At 34.3% G+C, this 23,156-nt stretch overlaps 1 protein-coding gene across 1 annotated transcript in view; it reads left to right on the top strand.

The window, feature by feature from the left end:
• The first annotated feature begins 10,403 nt into the window (after positions 1-10,403).
• The window catches only part of Sulf1 (Extracellular sulfatase Sulf1), a 178,576-nt gene continuing 165,823 nt past the window's right edge, over positions 10,404-23,156 (top strand). Inside the window, exon 1 of the mRNA XM_085811969.1 lies at positions 10,404-10,552. The gene's annotated coding sequence lies outside the window, so the exon portion shown is untranslated. The remainder of the gene's footprint in view (positions 10,553-23,156) is intronic.

Consider the following 23,156-nt stretch of genomic DNA (forward strand, 5'->3'; position numbering starts at 1 on the left):
AATTTTTAAATTATAATTTGGCTGCCACAGATTAAAATTTATCATTCATAAAGCATTTCTTTAGTTAATTAAATACCTATGTCATACCTTTTGCGCACAAAATTCGCGAAGTTAGAAAATTTTTCTTCATTCTTTTCGACACACGTTTAGATTACTTAGTTATGGACACGCTAGTTTTGAACCTTAGTCTTAATGTTGATTATGAGTCCTTAGTTACGAACCTGTTCCTTAGTTAGATAAAAGTTAGAATTCCTTAGTTATGAAAGTCCCTTAAATTTAACAATGTCGCGAGATTAAAACACACCTACGAGATCAGATACATCCCAAGGTGGGAACATAAACTCTGAGGATTTAACCCATTCTTTTCGGAGAATTCCAGCTGTGTACTCTTAAGTTTTCCACTTTTCCATAATGGATTTTTCATCAGGTGGGGTTCCGTGCCCAGAGCGAGGGATAACTCATTTAAAACTGAGCTGTTTCCAATTACTTGCTTCGGTGTTTAGGACTCTGTTTATATGTATATGTATATATATATATATATATATATAATTGAAAAAGAAATTGTAAAGCTAACAAGTAATTAGACGTAAGACCTATTTGGTCTTAAAATTTTTTTGCTGCAAAAAGATATGAAATAATAGTAGTAGGTAGAAACATTGCAGCGATCTTGCTAAAAAGTTATATATATATATACAATATAAAGTAAAGTAAAAAGAACAAACGATAAAAGACCTATGTGGTCAAAAACTGCGCATTGTGCTGCAAAATTTAGAAAAAAGTTAAAAGAAAAATCCTAGTTCGTACGCTAAAAAGCCGCTGAAATACTGTAGTTCCGTGAAAACATTAACATTATCAGGGTCAATGTTCCTTCTAACCTTCTTCGGGAACATGCGAGAACCTGACTCGGAACAGAGAGCTTACTAAAGCTATGTTCAAAACTGTGGGAAGTAAACAGGATACACAAGAAGGGTATACAAAACCCTTTATTTTTCTCTATTTACAATGACTTCCGTACTTCGGAATACACCGACCCGCTACTTGGGGTCAAAACGTAAAAAAGTATAAAAATGGAACTAAACTCTAATTTAACTTTAAAATAATAAACGTGGAAGATTGGCCTTATATTAACAGGAAGCGTATGTAGTACAGAGAACTGTGAACACTACAATACGTTTAAAATTTATCAAGAGGATTAAAACCTCTGGCCTGGAAGGCAAACAGCAACTGCGTAAAACTTCTAAGGTAAGCGGCCTTCTTCGACTCACTGCCTCCTCTCTCTCGCTTGGCAAAAAGCCACAACTTAAATACTTGGCGTTCGCCAGACAAACTTTGCATAAAAACCTTAACGCTTATAATTCTGGCCGGAAGTAGAAAATAAGAAGTGATAGTAAAGATTTAAAATAAAATAAACGTTAGTAAAACTTAAGATCCTTACATACTTCCCGCCAGAGTTAATTAGTTTGAAACTGAGGTCTAAAACGACCTTGTTGAAAACTTTTAGCTCTAGAATCTAACGCGAGGCCAATCTTTTACAAATATTTTTCGCTAGAAAGTAGAAATTTAAAAGAAAGAAATTTGTTTTTACAAAAGCAGCTCCCAGGATACACACTTTTTTTTCATCTGTACTGCATCTAAACAGGAGCTTTTATTCAATTCTGGTTCCTTCCAGAGATCTGGAAGGAAAACTAGTTTAATGAAATGTTACACAATGAAATGGCAAGTAACATGTATAATTATATTTCACTTAACATTCTTATTTCATTCATGACTATTTTAATTATCTCTCCCCGTGCTCTCTGACATGTGTTGTAAAAGAACACCAAACACGAATGTGTTTCTGTCTACGTGTTCCACACTTCCTCCTACAATCAAAACACTAACGTGTTAAAATTCAACATAACAAGACCTCTTAACACACCCTAATTTCAACTCTAAACCCTGAGGTACTATTCTAAAAGTGGCTAACTCTAAAGTGTAGCGTCAGAGAGCCTAACTACATCATTCAACCTTTAACACATATTCGCCATGCTTTAGTCTTTTTACAGTCACACGAATAAAAAAATTTTAACATTCACTTTTACCATATCACGGTATTTCTTAACATTAAAAATAACAGTTCACATTGTATATAACAACATATTAACATGCCGTTAATTTTACACATTTGAAAACATACATTAGTAGTACATTGTTAACTTCTATTCTTTTCAAAGCAAGTGCCAATTCTTTCTACATTGAAATACTACATTTCAAAAAGTCTTTCAGACTAAAACTTCTTTCTTGCTAGAATGTTTTAAATAAAATTTATACAATAACTTTTTTCAATATTTAAGTCTTTACACAACGCTATTATACATCAACTTTAGTTTTACGCGCGAGTAATTTAAAAACATAATACGAAAATCGGTAACAACTCATTTCTCGCCCTTTTGGCGATAAAGGTAGACTTCGCATGAGGTAAAACTTCTTGAAATCTGCCACTTGCAGTAAGAATGAAAGATTAACTTAAGTTTGCAAAGTAACATAAAGTTTTACTTATATTTGTGATATTCGGACATCCTTTCTGGGCCCAGTCTTTAAAGGTATTGCAGATAGTAGTTTGATTTATCCTCCTTCTTGTACGGGCTCGCCCTTCAGTGCCTTCCTCTGGAAGGTTCCTTTTTTCACCAGTTCGGTCACCCTTGAATACCTTCTTTTTCTCCTCTGCTTGTGGTCTTGGCCGTTTGATGGCAGCTGGTCTTGGCGGAACCGGGAAACTTCTTTCGTGTTCCTGCTTGGACCTCGTTGCTGGCCGTTCAAATTTTCCTTGTACTTTTTCCTCCGCCGCTGATGGCCCTTCCGCAGTTCGGCGACATTTACTGCGGAGAGTCTTGTCGGATGAGTAGATCTTCCGTTTTAGAGCCGGGTTATAGTTGCCGTCATTTCTCCTGGTTCTCTTCACATACGTCGTCCTTCTCCCTTCTTCATTCTGGGGGTGTTCGTGAATTCTCTTTTCTGGACGGTGAAACGGCTTCTTTTCCTTGCTCCCTTCAATTTTTCCGCGAGGCAATTTTCTTTTCACTTGCTCCTGCCTCTTACTGGCTTGCCCTTGTACTTGTCGTTTTTCCACCTCTGGAGCTTGTGCCTGCGGTGTCTGCCGTGCCGGATCCTGCAAAAGATCTGAAAATATTTGCATTTTATTACGATCGAAGTAGGGTTTGATTTGATCAATGTCTGCGGAGCAGGTTTCACCATTTCTGGATTTAACTTGAAGGAAGAGGGGTTTTCGTGGCCTTCGGATTTCCGCACCCTCTCGTCAGCAGAAATCCGTTTTAGTTTAAATTATTTTTCATTTCCGTGCTTTCCTTCTTTTTCCCCTGGCCTTGAGACTTTTTTCCTGGGTTGCTATTGAACTGTCGACGTTCGCCGGCTGTTTTTGAATGCTTGGGTTTCCTTGCCCACTGATTCGCTTTGCTTCCGTAGCCGTGTGCTTGAGTTTGCTGTAGTCTTGGCGTACCAAATTGGTTTCGCTGTTGATATTGGCGTCTTCTTTCGACGTCCGCCGTTCTTCTACTTTCAAACTGGATTGCTAGCTCAAATAACTTTTCCAGTGTAGTCGGATTTCTTAATTCAATAAAGTCTTGCACTTGGGGCAGTAACCTCGGCAAAATCACTTGAATTATTTCAGGATCCGGACGGTTTCCATACAAGAGCTTGAAGACGTGAATTTTTCTTAAAATAAAGCTTGAGAGGTTTTCGATTCTTTGTTGATATATACTAAAAAGTTCCGTTTCTAATTTCGCACGATCCCTTACAACAGGGAAGGCTTTTAGTAGGGCAGTCTTGAAATTTTCGTAAGTCTAGGTGGGACTTCCTGCTTGACCCAAGAGACTTCTGCCTATACATTTGAACCAGTTAAGCGCTTGGCCCCTCAAAGCGCTGGTAGCTAAGGTAACTTTTTGAAACTCGTGCACGGGGTAGAGCATGAAGTGGTCATCCAATTTTTCCAAAAAACTGGTTACCGGTGAATTTCCATTAAATGTTGCTTCTGGTTTCATCGAAGCGCGCATGGTCTGGACGATGTAACCAAATCCTTCCAGGGCGGCAGCTGGCATTTCTGGATTCTGAGCCGTTTCTGCAGGCAGCACAGGTTCTTCTTGAAACTCGGCCATGGTTATTCTTCTTCGTTGGGCGCCACTATCAGGGTCAATGTTCCTTCTAACCTTCTTCGGGAACATGCAAGGACCTGACTCGGAACAGAGAGCTTACTAAAGCTATGTTCAAAACTGTGGGAAGTAAACAGGATACACAAGAAGGGTATACAAAACCCTTTATTTTTCTCTATTTACAATGACTTCCGTACTTCGGAATACACCGACCCGCTACTTGGGGTCAAAACGTAAAAAAGTATAAAAATGGAACTAAACTCTAATTTAACTTTAAAATAATAAACGTGGAAGATTGGCCTTATATTAACAGGAAGCGTATGTAGTACAGAGAACTGTGAACACTACAATACGTTTAAAATTTATCAAGAGGATTAAAACCTCTGGCCTGGAAGGCAAACAGCAACTGCGTAAAACTTCTAAGGTAAGCGGCCTTCTTCGACTCACTGCCTCCTCTCTCTCGCTTGGCAAAAAGCCACAACTTAAATACATGGCGTTCGCCAGACAAACTTTGCATAAAAATCTTAACGCTTATAATTCTGGCCGGAAGTAGAAAATAAGAAGTGATAGTAAAGATTTAAAATAAAATAAACGTTAGTAAAACTTAAGATCCTTACAACATAAGCAATATAAGTTGCAATTAAATGTGTTACAAGAGAAAAAAATACAACATTTGAATATTTACAAGTAAAATCAATACTAATAGTAAGCAATATGCTAATCTAATTAAGGCAAATCTAAAACATTGGTAAAAGTGCTAATAAATTATTTGAGCAAAAATATAAAAAAATATAAAAACTAAGAAGCGGTAAATGGCAGATAAGCCTAATTCGAATCTCATTATGGCTCATCAGAGGAAATTATTTATATATATATATATATATATATATATATATATATATATATTTGAGATGATCTAAATCTATTAATTCAAATTTTGAAGGATATTACAAAAATCTCTTATTGCTCTTGCATTCTGAAATACATTTAGGAGAGAAAATCTTTAATGATCTTCATTTTGCACTTCTAAAAATTACCCCGACAATTCGTCTGGCTATTGTCTTTCCTGCCTCACGCAGAAATTACCAAGGATATTCTCCTTGTCTTGATAATTTCTATGTCGGAAGATTTTTCATTAGCTTCCAAACATTCAAACTAGGGATTGTGGTAAACGAATAAAAGGTGGTGAATATACTTGTATTGTTGCGTCTTACAATTTTAAGTTAAATACAGCTACAGAATTTTGTTATTCGCATAGTATGAACTTGTGATAACTCTGTTGTTGCTGGTGTACGGGTTCATATTGGATTGAATGTACACAAAACCGATGACAGCTTCATAAAATTTGTTTTCACAAAGGAAACACTTTATTGTTCTGGGACTTTTCACAAAAGTACTCATACAGCTCTTCTCAGCATGGCAGAGTACAATCAGCAGTTACTACTGTGAATGTTAAACACAACGCAAGGCAAAGAGCGATGCTCGCACGAAGATCTCTCAATACTCCGAACTCAACTCTGAATTAAAAACTGAGAACTGATGCTCTCTTTTTTAATATAATTTTTCTCGGCTGCCGAGAAATTTCCAGTGCCTTCAATTTCTCGCATTTGCTGGAAGGCATATAGAGCCAACTTACACAGAGAGCTGAATACAATTAATTGCAATTACATATAGGGTTCAGTCCAATTACAGTAAAACAGGGATCAGACCAAAATATAGCCAAATGGTCGCTAAGTCTGGGGACAAAAATTAGTCGCCAAAGTTCCAGCTTGGCGCTATCTCGCCAATTTGGCGAGATAATGGGCCTGCTCCTGTATTCTTATTTTTCCTTCTTTTTCATATTCTTTAGCTTCACATTTTTGAGGCATTTCATGTTACATTATACATGAAATACTACAATTTTACATATAGTTTGCTAAAATTATTTGCATATGTACAAATTTCGTAACAATATATTATTGCAATAAAAATTATTTTACATTATTTAATTTAGGATTCAGCATCTGACAGCTAAGGATATAAATAAGGGGAGAGAACGCAATGCATATACATACGGTTTTTAAAATTCACATGAAAAATATAATCTTCTTCAATATGTTCCCTTAAAATATTGCAAAAGTAGAGAAGATTTCCAAAATTTTCTAAATAAAAATAATATATATAGTGCATGTCAAAAATTAAATAGGGCAAAATTTAAAAGTGTGAAGAAGTTAAACTACTTGATTTTTAACTCAACGTAAAAGCACGTTGTACTATATGTGTATATTCTCAAATAAATTATTTAGAGAATGAAGCCATTCGGTTGTTCTGAAATGATTTATTGGAATGATTAATTTTATATGGAGAAAATCTTAAGAAACTCTGAGAAACTTGTTCTAACAGAATAAATTTTTGGGCTTTAAATAATTTTTCTCTATTGTCTTTTAAGTCTAGAAATAATTAATGAGAAAATGCTTATGGTTATAATTTATAGAAATGAAATAAAAAGTTGCTGTTTTGCTTATAAAACTTATGTTTATATTCTAGGATATTTGTCATTACAATTTTCGTTGTTATAAAAATTCATTGCCAAACTTTTGATATTAGTTTAAACACATACAATCAGTTTTCAGTGAAATTCTCTAAATATTAACGAAAATTATTCTAATATTAAAGCATTTCTAAAATAATGAACTCGATGAAAATAATGCATGCATAATTCATTTCTCTGATGTACTCTTTCGGAGTAACGGTAAGCACATCTAACCTCGCTGTTCGAAAGTTTTATATTCGATTTAGGGTAAGTGCATTTGTTTACTTTCTGTAGAGTTCAGACTCACAGAATGTGTTACAATTTTTGTAATTCCTTGAAAGTTAAAAATGAAAAAAAGGTAACGCTTTTTTTTTTAAGTTACTCTTACAATTTTTAATCTAAGGGAAATTTGGAAACTGTGTCCTATGTGAATATTTCAGCTTAACCCCTCTTTTTTTGAAATAATCTTTAATCTGTAATTTAATTTTGATCCTCGTCTCGCTTCTTACGTCAGAAAAGTATTATTTTATTCCGAAAAAATTTTACATGGCTCTGATTAGGCATAGGTAAATAAAAAACATTTGTAATACAAAATACATACAAAAAGCAGCATTTATGAAAATCTTCAAAAAAGGCTTCACCTTTTCTAAGAAACTTCTAGATAATATTCTAATTTAGGTTGATGTATGTAATTATTCATGTATGAAAAGCTTCTAAAGATATTAAAATCTCTGCGTGAACACGATTCATTCGATATTAAGAAAATCGCGCTAGATCTCGGCATTGTCATGAAAGCAAGCATTATTTATGTAAAATAATTGATTTTTGGCTATCGCCATTAAATTTTCTGTGATTTGAAAGGTAAATGTCTCTATATCTCCATTCTAAGTCGAGTATGCTGGTAACGTTAGTACAGTTGATCTTGTTAAAACGAATATCCCATTTCTATGACTCTTATGAAAGGCTACAGTTGATGAGAATATTAAATCAATTTTCACTGTGCCGACCATATTTGTCATAATGTATCAGTTTTTTATGTAGTGCCAGTGGTTAAAAATACATCAACAACGATTACAAATTGTCTTATTAATCATATAGACTAAAATTTCATTATCGATATTAGCACTCGTTATCCTAAGCAGTCACACTCTTTTTATTAACGAGAAAATTTAACATAGGGCAATAATATAAAACTACTTCCTTAAACTAGTTCTCAGAGTTCTATCCAAGAAATTTCGGGAGTTGTTCTTCTTCTTGGAGTTATGCTTAGAAGTTTTTGAAAGAATCCGTAGAAGTTCTAGTAACCTACAGGGAAACCTGATCTTCCCTGTCTTCATTTTTCTCACCTTTGCCAGACACTCGCCTCCAGAAATTTAGAATTCTCCTAACAATAAGCCGGAACATCAGTTTATCATCAGTTACCATTAATGATCCTCATCACTAACGATTTGAAAACGCTTTTTGGTGGGGGAATGGAAACAAGCAGGATCTTTCTTCTATTCGCATTCGAATTTGCTTTCCGTTCATTTACAGAATGGCACAGCTGTTTTCTATATTTCCAAGGGCCCCTTATTGTATCATATTCACATTTTATAGAAGGCCCCCCTTTTTTTTTAGTGTAATCATATAACTGTAGTTCAGCGTGACACGACATTTAAGGGCACTCTAAAGTTTCGGGGCCTTGTTCTGCACACAATTCTGGTACATCGGTGGTTCGAAAGCAAGCGAACGGGCTGGCTGTGTAGTTGGTTTCTCGTGGTTTTCCCTAGGTGTAAAGTGAATATGAGCCAGTTTTCCTTAGAAAGTCGTCCATGAAATCACCCCTTCCCCATAGGCAGATTGATCAGATAGATCTGTGTGCTTTGCCATTTTCAAACACCTTATCCTTAGCTCTCGTAACTTGTAAAAAGAGAATTATAGCAGACGATGAGTATCTGTCAGAGCTTAATTTGCCCCAGAGCCCAGTTAAGCCCTGCTCCGGTACTTCTCAGCTCTTGAGATGAATCATAAGTTTAGCCGGTGCGCACCGGTGCCTAAGTAAAAGGGCTTCGGCACTTCTTTTATGTAAGTTTAACCACAATTTCAGCAAACAAATTTTATTTTATTAATAAATATTCCTTAAAAATCGATTCGAACTCCTGCTGTCTTTCCGTCGGGCACAAAACCTTCCATCGAAGAGAGTTTGAGACTTTTAAGGAAAGAAAAGCCCTCACCCACAAATCGCTTATTTTCCAGGAAATGCAATGAATTTATGAGAAAGTGTTAATTTTTCGTTCCTGAAAGGGCTAAAAGACATTCCCCTGGTCGTGCACGTGCCACGCTAGTGACTCCTACCGCAGAGGTCCTGTACACTTTTTGAACGATATAACCAAACGCGGGAAACATCTAGTGTCACTTGTATAGAGGAGTCTTACGTTTATTTTTATCTTGTTATCAGATTGTATTCAGGGAATATTTTTACTTGATGGCTATAATTGTATAGACAGAGCATCGCGATCAGATAGTCTTGGACACTTCTCTCTTTATTTTCAAAGCTACACTTTTCCGTTAAAACTTCCTTCCATATCCTGGGTTATCTAACATAACTACAGCTATCAGATGGCCTAAAGGTGCGTGCCAATCCACTGTTTCTAGAATTCTTACTATTGTCCTAGGTGACGCTTTAATCGTTTTATCATTTTTCATTGGTGTTTGAATCACCATTTTCATTGGTTTTTATATCCATCATCCCTTGAAATAGTACATTATGTGTATAATCAGGGCTTAAATTTAAACTAAGATCAGCTGAGGTACTTCATAACTTCTGAGTGGAATTGTAAGTCCAGTCGGAGCCCAAAATGAAATTAGGTCCGATAGTTTATTTTTTATTTAACTATTTATAATTAATTTAATAATTTATTAAATTTCTATTTACCTTTTTACATTTCTTTTAGTTTTAATTTAATTACTTAATTATTTTAATTTTTAGTTATTTTATTCATTTATTTTTTCCTTCTTTCTTGACAGTCTTCCAGAGAGCTGCGGCACTTCTAATTTTAGAGATTAAGTCCTGCTACCTGTATTTAAAATCTGATACACTGTGGTTATCTTATTTATTACGACATTTAATCTTTACACAAAAACAAAACAAAAACAAAAAAAAAAAAAAAAGTCTCATTAGTGGCTAAGAGGATGAAGATGCGAAACGCTAGCTGTTAGATCCGGATTTCTACTCTCGGCTGTTAAAAGGATCAATTCAGTTCTCGGCACGAAACTCGCGTAATATTGATTATTCCACTCGTTCTTGGATTCTTTCTGTAAATTGTAACTAGCGTAGGACTTATTTCCAAAACCTTTAATGATTTACCTCAAAAGGAAACAGAAGACACGTTTAATATCCTTAAAAAGAACCCAAACGTATTTCCATAATTTAATAATTCTTTTTTTTTTTTTCAATATCGCTCTAAATTTGAAACAAATATGTAGAAATAATTTATGAATTCCTTCTATCCTCACTTCCTTATGAATAATGAATTACTTCGAGATGTGAATAAAATTGCTTTGATCAAAAAGCACATTCAGGTTCAAGAAATCATAAATTTGACATTCCTTTCATGCGTTTCGAATATTTAAAAGGCGGGGACGAAAAAAAAAAAAAGGCTAGTGAAGTAGAAAAAGAGTTTTGCAGTATTCGCCAATTCTGGCGATTGCTTCTCAAAAATGGTACGTCAATATCGCCAAGTCTAATGGCCGCCGCACACGATGATTTCTTTACTGCAACTGCCAGAACTGGTAGCGACGGCGGTAAGCTGGTCGCGTAATCCGTAAGTGTGCAGAGTACGTCACGTTTTTAATAGTTAATTCAAGCGAATAGATATAACCGTTTGAACTGACACGATCTGAATCATTGGCAGTGGTAAGTACACATGCGTCTTTTAGATTTATGATGTTTGCAATATTTAAATGAGTCGTAACATCTGACTGACATGCACATGCTTTCTTTGACCTTAAATGTCTTGTATCACAAAAGGCAGTTTTTCTCAGTGATCTTTTTGTAGTCTGCTTTTTCCGTAATCCTGGATTTTGCAAGTTTGTGGCGTGCAGCTCTTCTGATTATTTATGATTTATTTATTTATGCAAAATAACATGTCATGTGCTGATTTAAAATTTTCGAAGAGCGCAGAAGTTAATGATTTATAACCGAGCCTGGAAATTAATTTGAAAATGTAGTATTTATATTCTTTTAAATGCTTCAGCAGTGTCAGTTAATGATAAATTTAAATTATGCTTCTGAATGAAATATTATGTTAATAATCAAGATACTCACAGCTCTTTTAGCTGCAGATCTGAGATAAATTGGTATAAATTATCATGCATCAGTATTTTAAAACATTCATAGGATGTCATTTTTCCTGTGCGTTTGCTTGTTCAATTATATTTTGTCATCTGTTTATTAATTTATGATAATGATTTACTTCTTTTGAGCCTTTTTTTAATGAATATTCTTTTGAAGTTTCTAGAGAGGTAATTCATCGTAGTATTTATATTGACCATATGTTTAGACAGTCTTTGTTCAACATTCGTTAAAAACAAACAGCAGAATAAAGATATAATTTCACTGCGTCGAGAAGCTGCTGTTTTTTGTATATTTGTTTTAAAAAAAGGCATTTGAATCTGAAATCAGAAATTCTTCCGTCATATTATGTGTAATATGAACATATGCAACGATTCATACATGTTATGTATGTAACATTAAGTGTATGCCCGATAAATATGACTATATGGTAAACATGTATATGAGGCAAATGTCGCGTTTTTATCAGGTATATTCAGAGATGTGAAGCAAGATATCATCAAAAATCTTAAGTGTTGAAGACTTAAAAAAATTGTGCTTTTCTTTATTTCTTTTATGAAATTATTTACTGAATTTTGTGCTTTAGAAAATCATATTTTAATTCTGTTGTATAATTTATATCAATTTATTTTTTGTTTTCTATCAGTCGGTTTAGCATGTTTTATCAGAATTATTGGTTAAATAGAAGTAAACTTTTTTTGCTGTTGGTACTTTATTTAATATATCTAATATTTTATTAATGGATTATTTTAGACTTTTATGATGCTATTATAATATGCACCTATTTCTATAGTTAACCAATTTTAAATAACACTGTTATAGGTTTAACTGCTAAAAATTGAATGAAGTTGCTTTGAAAACTTTTAGGCATTACTAAGCATTTAACACTAATATGAAAGTACCAAAGAGCTTTGGTTCCTCTTCCCAAAAAATTAATGCTTCTTTTTTTTTTTCACTTTTATTTTATTTTATTTATTAGCACAAAAGGGCTATTAGTCTCGGCATTTTGCGTCGAGCGGCACTTTCCAAATTGTTGCCACCAAATATTATCGCCCTGTATTATATTTAAAGAAATTAAAAAATGAATCTGTATGAATGTATGTATGTTTCTTGCATTATGAGGAAAAAGTACTTGGAGCCATCAAATTTTGAATAACGTAGCCCTCCACCCGAATATGGGCACCTAGAAGCTAGAATCTCTAAGTTCGAATTTGTTTTATTATCGATTTCGTATTTTTTAAACCTTAACGAATTTTTGGTTAAGAAACTCAACCATTTCAAAGCCAGCAGTGGCAACACACTTTACAGAATAAAATATTTTTATCTTCAGCGCGCGAAATTGTGTATCAGAAATTCTAAAGATTTCTTTTTAAATATTTTTTAGCCCTAATACTCTCAAAACGTATATGTATGTGTAAAAAAAAAAAAAAAAAAAAAAAAAAAATTGCGCACCTTTGGGCATAATATAAAATATGAACGCATTCAGATTTTTTAGCCGAAAGGGCGTTAGCCCAGAAGGACGTTTAATTTCAAAATGGCATTTTGCGTTGATTCAATTTTCAGACTGTTGCCATCAAATGTTATCGCCATAGTTAAAGAAACTAAATAATGAAGAATCTGCATGAATGTTTCTCGCGCTGTGAAAAAATAACGGTACCTAGAGCCATTAAATTTTGAATAACGTAATCCTCCACCTCAATATGGGCATTTGGATGCTCTAATTTGGAATTTGTTTTATTATCTCTTTCACATTTTGTAAAAATTTAAGGAATTTTTTATTAACAAACTCAACGATCTCAAAGAGAGCAATGACAACACTGTACGAAGGAAAGAAAAACATTTTTATCTCCAGCATGCGCGAGGCTGTGTGTCAGAAATTCTAAAGATATACACTTTATAAATTGTTTTGCGATATGGTTGTTGCATTGAATTTTATGGTTTAAGTGCGAAGAATGTGTTGTTTAATAAATAAAGGTAGCACACAAAACGTTAAAAAAACGCCCCTTTGGTCGTAATATCAAATTTGAAAGCTTTCAGATTTTTTTAAATATTTTATTGGCTGCGACCTTTTGAACCAAAAAAAAGTTGAATTTATAAATGATACCTTCTATATTTACATTCTGCATACATAAATATACATTATTATTTTATTCTTTATTTATTAATTTATTTTTTATGTATCTGATGTACTGCATTTCTAGTGAGACCTGTATATTTGTAACATGCAGATACTTTTTTTTAAAAATTATTACTGAAGTTTCTTTGATTCATTCTGTAGTTTTATATCTTATCTGGTGCAAATCATAAGAAACGGGGTACTTTTCTAAACGACTTTTCCTAGAGAAAGAATAGTAAGCGTTCGATAAGTAGCACAAAATACTCATTGAATTATTTCGTGCACTTCCAAAATTTGTAGCATAATATTACGAAGGCAATTTCAATATTATTTTGCTGGTGATGTATTTGCATAATCCGGGAATATCGCAGATAGTTCTATCTAACTGTCGTAAGTTAAGTGACAAAATTCCTAAACATTAAAAGCCAGGTAAGTAACTGGCAATAACGCAAGTAAAAACATTTAAAAATCGTTGCTTCATAAATCTGGCTTCTAAATTCTTAGAAGATAATGTATTACTAAAGCTTAAAAATGTAATTAATTTTTTGTAAATTTTTTCTAGCGTTTAATAATGTATAATTCTTTTTCTAACACGAATTTCTCTGAAACCGGAAACTTTTTCTTTTCCAGAAATATTTGTAAAAATGAGCAATTGCACAGCTGAAAGCAATATTACGAAAACCCAAACGATCGGCCAACAGGATTTCTTTTGTATTGTGGATTTCTTTTTTAGGCAGACGGTGATTTTTTTGTTTCCTGTAAAGGGCTTTTAGTAACATCTGCCCGTTCCAGCATTATCGCATCACTTAATTCTTAATTGTGAATGCTTTTATTCAGGTAACTGACAAACATCTGCTATTTTTTAGGTATAATTGATGTCGGGATGGATAATAGCGACTTGGTGCTAACTGAATATATAACGAAAGCTGCTCAGGAATGACTTCTTGACTAGATTTAAAAAAAAATTATTCTTAAAATTAGAAAAATCTCGATACATTTTAAAATTCATTGCGATTATGCATTTTTACCGCGTCAAATTTTATTGTTTTGCGCTTATTTTCTTGTTCATTGAAAGTTTAATTTTATACAGTTCATAATGGTTTAAACTTTCTCAAAATAATAATAACTACTTGGCAGTAATGGCTTTACTAGCACATTTTTTTTTTTGAGAAGGTTTAAACCATTATCAGAATACTACATCTTTTTTTACTAGATCTTCTCTTTAATTTTTTTCTGTTAATCTGATCAATGGATTAAATTTCTTCAAAAGAAAAATGTTTATGTACACCGCGGGAGAAAAAAAAAAAAAAGTTTTATGTCTCTTTCTACTGGGCCGATTGACAAAATTCAACTTGCGTTTTTCATGTCTCGAAAGCGCGGCTTGGGATATGCACTATATTTATATATAGCATAGTTCTAATAAAGATATTTTGACACAAAATCGGACTTTTCCTGAAATAACATACCAATTTTTTCAAATATTTCAGTTCTACGACTCACTACCAAGTTTTGTAAAAATTGCACGAGTAGTTTTTAAAAAATTAGCTCTCAAAATTTTAGCTCCTCAGTGTTAATTGAGTTTGGTATATATTTATTAATCTCTCTTTTTTTATTAAACTTTTCTGATCGTTCTTTTCACATTTCAAAATTCAGGTTCATCAAAAAAAAAAAAAAAATCCACCCATTTTTATAATTTATTTTTAAAATTTGTATTTTAAAATAATTTTTATAAATTTAAAAAAATGTGAATTATAGTCTATAAAATTTTTACCATCATCTTAAAGTAGACGTATTTCTAAGCATACCTGCAAAAAATTAGTTTTTATTCAAAATGTTCGAAGATACACGCCGAATTTATATATTGTTGTTGTTGTTGAAAGTGATAAAACATCAAATGTGGTTTAGAGCGATGTGATCTTTTTCCTTGCTCAGTGCACAAAATAAAAAGGTAGTAACGAGGTGCCTTTTTTTCCGCTGCGGTACAATGGAAGGGAAAAGAAAATTGATTGTCATATATTAAGAAGTGCGCAAAGTGAATCATTCTTGGCGCAAACTGAAAAAATTGCGCCAAGATAAATTTTTGAATTTCTCCGAAAATTTCGCATCAAATTTTACAAAATTTAATGAGTCGTCGAATCGAAATATGGGGAAAAAATTGGTTTTTTTATTTCAGAAAAAGGTCCGATTATGAGTCAAAATACCTATGTTAGAACAATGCTATATATAAATCTAATATATATTTTCAGTCGCGTTTTCGAGACATGAAAATCGCAGTTTGAATTTTGTCAATCGGCCCAGTAGAACGGAAGCTATTGAACTGCTCCCCTTTTTTTTTGCGCTGTGTACATATGCCATATACGTATGTAACCATGTTTCGTACCCGTTGTTAAAACGGTTCAACGGTTCAAGCAGGACCAACGCCAGAGCCGGTGCAACCGATGCAGAAACACCGTTCGACAGAATTTAGGCGCGGCAAAATATTTATAATTTAGAGAAGCACAGAGTTGCAAAATTTAAAAAAGATAAAACTTTTAGAAATTAGAGGAGACACTCAAGGGCAAAAAAATTTTTAGAATTTAAAGACTCACCACGCATCAGAATTTAGCATCCGTAGAGAACGCACCTGGGGGTAAAATGGTTAGCTTCGGCTCTGGTTTCGAGTTCTTGCGGATGACGCCGAGTTGTGCATAAAAAATGTGGAGTTTAGGTAGGAACTAAATACGTAAAATTTAATTGATAAGTTATTCCTACTAAAACATTACCAATAAAGTAATAAGAGAATGTAATGTACGTTACATTGTACATTTGCCGTTTATTTCCTTTTTCTTGTTTTCTCTGCTTTATTATGCGTATTTCTTCTACATATGGAAGTAAAGAATCCTGACGATATATCCGAACCTCAGAAAATAAATACAGGGGTTTGACAAAAATATGGAAACACCTTTAAAAAAACATGTTTCTTTGCTTAATATGGTGTAGGAAACCCGTTGGCATCCAAAACAGCTTGCAGTCTTCTCGGAATGGATAAATACAGTTCCTGTATGTTTGCCAAGGGAATATTATACCATTCTTCCTGCAAAACGGTGGCAAGTTCAGATAACGAAGTTGGCGGTGGATAACGAGAACGCACTTTCCGTTCCAATGTAGACCACAAAGGTTCGATAATATTCAGGTCTGGTGACTGTAGTGGCCAGGGAAGATGGGACAACTCAACCTCGTGCTCAGAAAACCAGTCCTGGACAATGTGGGCTGTGTGAACAGGGGCTTTGTCGTCTTGGAAGACACCATCACCATCGGGGAACAAAGTTTGTACCATGGGATGAACTTGATCGGCCAAAATTTTCGCATAAGTCTTGGCAGTCATGTGCCCTGACACAGTTATCTTGGGGCTAGCAGAGAACCACGATATGGCTGCCCAAACCATAACAGAACCCCTGCCATGTTTCACTCTTGGCAACAAGCAGTCTGTATTATAGGCTTGAGATGGCGTTCTCCAGACGTAAACTCGGCCAGAAGTTGGAAACAATGTGAAAGAACACTCGTCAGCCCATATTACTCGCTTCCACTGCTCTATAGTCCAGGCTTTACGACTTAAACACCACCTTTTCCTGTTACGGGCATTAGCATCACTGATGAGTGGCTTCTCAATTGCAGCACGGCCAGCAATTCCCTGTTTATGAAGCTCCCTTCTAATTGTTTTGGTACTCACAGGGTTCGGTAACACAACATTCATTTCAGCAGTAACTTTTGCAGCTGTGGTCTTCTTATTTTTCGTCACAATTGCCCTTAATGATTGTCTGTCACGATCACTCAGGACACACTTTCGTCCGTGCTGTGATTTAGCAGATGATGTTTTTCCGCTTTTCAAATATGCGGAATAAATCTTCGATACAGTACCTCTTGAAACACTAAGCACCTCGGCTACCTTGCTTACGGAAGCACCTACCATACGTGCTCCAACAATTTGCCCACGTTCGAAGTCTGTTAACTCTGACATAATGCAATGACAACCTCACATAACAGTACTCCGACAAACAACTGAACTGTTTAGCACATTTACGAAGTTGTATAGGTGGCGTCAGTAGTCAAAAACGCTAGCGCCACCTACATATTTCATTAAAATCAATCTTTCTTTTCAAACATGCATTTCACAAGGTGTTTCCATATTTTTGTCCATCCACTGTACAACGGTGGTGCGGAAGTATTCTGTTTAGCCTGATTTCAAATCATAGTTTCAGTTAGTGATTATATGTTCCATCAAAGCACTGCGTAAGCAAAGAAATATTTCTGCGAATCGCGCACCTGTACTTGTGTTCATAATAAGTATTGCTTTGGGAAGGTAGTATTGCTTGCTGCACTTAATTTTTCCTTCTTTTTGGCTTTGACAAAACGGCTGAACCAAATGGGTAAGGTGCTTATCATCATGTTGAAGCCTGTCGATAGAATAAACGAACTTGATTATCCTGGCTAATGTCGAGGAAGTAGGTTACTGAAAAACACTAATAGTCCAAGTTATCAATTTTCATGCATATTGTATGCATTTATTTCTTAAAAAATCAGTAATTACTTTGTTTTTAAGAACGTTAAATGTGGCGCATTTCATTGTTTATTTTATTCGAATCCCCTTTCGTCGACGAAACCTAGTAGTGTTTCACTGGAAGTCATTGCTGTTTCGGAACTAATGTAATGAATTGTCAGATTCTTTTTCGCACATATTTTCAGTATCACTCTCTCCCTCTTCTGTTCTCGTGACATTCGAAACGATATCTGCATCAGTCAAGCATTGAAAGTCCGGTTCAATCGAGCAACTATCGACGGGTAATCCGCAAATCGGATAATACGCACCCGGATAATCTAGAGTCCACTGTATATCCTACGGGACTTCACATTGAAGGTGAGAGGGTCTGAAAGAAAGGCCGAAGCAAGGAGGAGGATTATATCATGGGAACACTGCTGTTGAAACTAACAAGGATAGTCTTTCAACCTTTATATTTTCCGGAAAATATATTTATATATATATACGGCAAAATAGAACAAAATAAAATAAGTGTAATTAAAATTCATGCCATATTCAATTCGGAATAAAGCACATGCAAAAGAAAACTAAAAGCAGAAGCATTGGGGCAAACTGCAAGAAGAGAGGCAAAATATGACAAAAATTAAATTTATATCTTTCGCAATTTTCAAAATTTTTAAAAATGCAAGCTTGAAAGTTTAGATAGTCGTTGTTGCGACTTATTTTACGTGTCTGACAGTCACATCAGAACAAACCCACGAAATCAGCATCCCCTAGATACATGAGTTAAGTCTAGAGGGTGTTGACGAAATTTATCGTGGTAAGAAGTGCAAGATTGTGCCTGTCGTTGGCAAGAGCTTTGAGCATCATATAGTTGACACTACCACTTTGCACAGTTACCTTACCCTACCATCAATCTCTCGAGAGGACAAATTTCACGAGGTTTAAATAAATATGATGGAAATTGAATAAATGGAATAATAAGTCAGAATACAAGTCAAAATTCTGAAGGTAATTTATTGTGGGAAAAAAGCGTCGTATTTCAGTCATTTTAGAGCGATATAAACACTACTAGTTTATTTAATAATAAATACTCTGATTATGGATTGAATACAGTGGAGTAAAAAAAAAAAAAAAAAAAACACGAAGTAATATTCTGTTTTACGTCAGTTACAATTAGCGAACTGAATCGAAATTTTAAAAAAAATTTTAAAAAAAATGCATACAATATGCATGAAAGTTTCAAAAATACCAAGGCCACGGCGGCCGAGCGGTAAAAACCGTGTAGAACAGCTAGCTCGAGGAGGGTTTAATTCACGTTAATGCATAGGAGCGTTTGTCGTTTTTCCATGAGTAACGTGAATACGATCCGTTTTCCTTAAAAAAATTCCCCCCTTTCGTTTAAAATAAAAACAGTGTAATTTTTTACATGCTTGGTTTTATTTTGAACACATTAGAAGCTACATTTCGATTTTTTAAAATTGTTTCTTATTACACGAGAATTTTTTTTATAATGCCGTGATGATACATGATTGAGACTTCCGACGGTTTTTCTTTTTTTTTCCTTCCCCCTCTTCCGAATTCTTTATTAGGCAAAAACAACTGAACAACTGTTTATTCATTTTCTAATATGTAATCTGATTATTTTCAGAGCTAGCCCCTTTCAGTTGATGACGCGAGAATTTTTTATTACTTCATCAATGTAATTTTCCTCAAACTTTCAGATCTCAGAAATAAGATTTTCTTTTTCAGTTTAATAACCTCTCGCGTAAAATCGGTTACTTTCAGATTTCTGCTTTGTAATCTTGAAACAATATCCAGGCCACATTGTATGTATTTATAAAACAAAATAAAAGCATAGTTCAGGATTTTAAGTCTAAACCGCTGTCTCCTTATTTATTTATGGTTTTCCCCATGTGTAACGTGTATACCAGCCAGTTTCCCTTAGAAAGTCCTTAACGAAGGCATCCCTCCCCTTAGGCAGATAGCCCTCGAGGCTTTTCCGTAATTAAATAACCTAACCTTATTTATTTTAAGATGCAGGCTCTTTAAATGTTTGCAAGTTAAAATAAAATGTCTGTATAGTATGTCTAATGTTATATGTCTCTTTAAATTGACTGCAAGTTAAAATATAATTATTTGCAGCTTGCAAAAATTAGACTTTTTTTTAATAAGGAAGCAGTTTGCATTTTAGTGAATATATACTGCCTGGTTTAGTAAATCGGTTACAAACACCGATTTACTAAACCAGGCAGTATATATTCAATAGAGATATAGATAGAGTACACCTAGACAATGAAAAATCACATAGCAGTGCATGGTCAGAACCGTTTTCCTGGAGCGATACTGATAATATAAAACACGAGAAAGGAAGGACACGAACAGGGGGAGAAAACAAGTTTATTATGCTTGGTACAGCAGAAACAAAGAAAGAAGAATAAAACAGGCAACGATCATCATAAAAGAGGGTGTTCGAAATTGCGCTTCCGCACCGTGATGCAGGCTTCACATCTCCGGTGGCAAGATCTGATGTTCTGGAAAATACCCGGCTGTGTCCCCGACTTTCCTAGCAGTGCCGTGATGCATGCAACATGTTCCTCAGCATCGTTAACGGGGTATTTGTACACCAGTGTCTTGAACCCCGAGGAAGTAGTGAATACAAGTGAGGTCTGGCGATCTAGCTGGTCAATGCACAGGACCACCAATGAATTGTTCAATCTCATGTTGAGGATACGTTTCGAAAGTAATTTCGAACACCTTTGATGACGATCGTCTGTTTTCGTTCTTATTTCTTGGTTCCCGCTGCACCAAGCTTAATAAACATATATTCTATTCTCACCTTGTTCGTGTCCTTCCGTTCTTGTGTTCAAAGAATAAAGTAAATTCAAAATCAAACTAAACTGAAATGCAAAATGATACAAAAACATAATTGACATAAAGATAAGAACGTAGAAAATGTGTACACTAGAATATTCGAAGCGTTATTCTTTTTAATCAATTATGAAAACGTACGAATGAGTCTTATAAACATCATTATATAAAAATGAAGCTCAATTAGATAGACTATATCGAATTTTGGTAATGTTTCTGTGCAACACTGCATTTGTCATCAAAATTGCATAAAGGGAAAATTTTCCAAAATATTTGTCTGCAGAAAGAGGTTAAAATTAATTTCAAGCCTGACCCAAATAAATCAATAAACAATAGAGAAAGCGATCTGACTTTGTTGTGAAAGTAACTTCTCAGGCGGCAGAAAAAACAGGATATGTGAACGGAAACTCTTGGGAATTCGCGCATGTTTACATTTACCCTTCCACTTGATTGCCGTGCGATTCCTGTGGGGGATCAGATGTCACCAGTGAGGACTATCAAATGATGTCTTAACAGCAATAACATGTTTATTGCAATAACAGCTACATTATTTCCCTTTGTATTGTCTTTTGCTTCCATGTCGAGTTTTTAAAATTTAGAGAAGTTCAAATATGTAATAATGTAGTATACACCAGGCATCCGCAACCTTTTTTGGCTGCGGGTCAAAATCAACCAAAAATATGTTTATAAACGGGATGTTTCGGCTCAGTGGTATTTTAATTTTAAAGTTGTCTTCCTTGGTCGATAATAAGATACATTTTATTGGCAAAATAATTACAATGCGCTTTAAATTTAAAATATAAAAATTTTAATCATGATTATTTTTCTCTTCGATATTAATGACAACCTTGATGCTGAACTCGTGACTTCAGTTTAGTCAGTCTGTCGGGTGTCTGCTGAAAACATCGCGGAGAAAACAGCGCAAGGTAACATCGTGGTACAAAACATCATGGGAGAAAATAAAGCAAAGAGAAAACATTGCAGTCCTAAGACATCGTAGTATAAAACATCGTAGTCGAAAATAAAGCGGTTCGAAAACTTCGCAGTTTGTCTGCTGCTTTTCTTATTTGAAATAAATATCACGTGTGAAAATATTTGCTCCCTAAGTTAAACCTAATGGCGAAGCCAGGTTTTTTTTTTTTTTAATTATGGATAATGGATCGGCGTTGCCAAACTTACCGATTTCTCCTTGAAATTGTGTTGCAATTTTTATACTTTAAAAAAAGTTACTGCAACTTTGTATTCAATCAAACAAAAACGTTATTAGTATTATTTATTTTTTTATGTATTCTTCAAGCGCTCGTTTCATATTTATGCTTTATAATTTATTTTTATATATTATAGTTTATTTTCGGAACTCAAGTGGGTCACTTAAAATTATGGAATGGGTCACTCGGTGACCCGCGGGTCATAAATTGAGGTCTGGTATAGACTCCCCAGATTGAAAGATTTGTGTATCTTAAAAGATTAATTGTTATTTAATTCCCATCGTTACGATTACATTGTTATTTAACGTATTCACAAGCTTGGTTTCAAGCATAGGTGACAAAAGCAGATAGTGAATTTTGAAATGGGCCAGATAAGTTATTTTCAAGCGCGAGGATGATCCGGAGGAACACGGAGTAAAATGTTGAAATACTGTGCTGTATCGCTAAGAACGGATGGCAAGAAGGCGATTTTTGAACACGTGCATAAAATTTTAACAGTCAATCAACCATTATAACTGAGGTTCAGAAATGTTAGATATTGAACCTCTTTTCAAAACCATTAGAACTCGATGGAAGGAATATGAATGTTCGATTATGAGTGTACCGACGAGGTCTAATAGATTCAGAAAAGTAGTTTCAAAATTTCAGTCCACTTATAGATCAAACACTTTCTTCAGTGAATTTAGATTTGAGCAGTTCAGAATGGGGAGCATATACTGTTAATCTGTAATCTTGAAATGTTAATTATTTATAATCGGTATAATCTTCAAAGAGATCGCTTCATAACGGTGCCGCCCACTTATTCAAGTTAGCTACTATTCCGAAAGACAGAAATCATTATAACGGTTTCACGGAATAAAGGCGCGGGCAAAATGAAGATAAGTTTCAGTTTCATAATGGTAGAGAATTTATTACGATGAAATAAAGAAGCACTCTTATTATAAATTCGTGAGAAGCCATTTTGGATATTCCCATCTTCTTATGACTTCAATCAGACGAAATATTAATTAAAATCTCTGAAAGAGGTTTTTTTTCCGCACCCATTTTTCCGAGTGGCAACAGTGTCGCTCATTGGAGATGGAAATGTTTTATTTCGAAAAGTGTTGCTACAGCTCGCTTTCAAATCGTAGAGTTTGTTAATCAAAAATTTATTATAAGTTTTACAAAATCTATACGTACATATATAGAAGAATGTCTGTTTCTGTGTTTGTTTGTTCGCATTATTGATTTCTGATACATTTGATGATACATTTTCTGCCACATTTAATCGACTAAAATTGAATATAGGTGAAATATTGGATGGAACTTGAGCCTTTACGACCATTTGATTAGAAAGACGAAAACTATTAAAAACTGCATGCCATTGTTACTGATATAATGAGAGAGAATTAGCTTATTTTTCTATCGAAATTTTTTATGTGCGTTCCATATCGCATCAGACTGAAAAATGTATGA

This window comes from Stegodyphus dumicola, chromosome 2 (assembly GCF_044657685.1).
Source record: "Stegodyphus dumicola isolate Sdum_Otavi_A_Nest chromosome 2, ASM4465768v1".
Lineage (NCBI taxonomy): Eukaryota > Metazoa > Arthropoda > Arachnida > Araneae > Eresidae > Stegodyphus > Stegodyphus dumicola.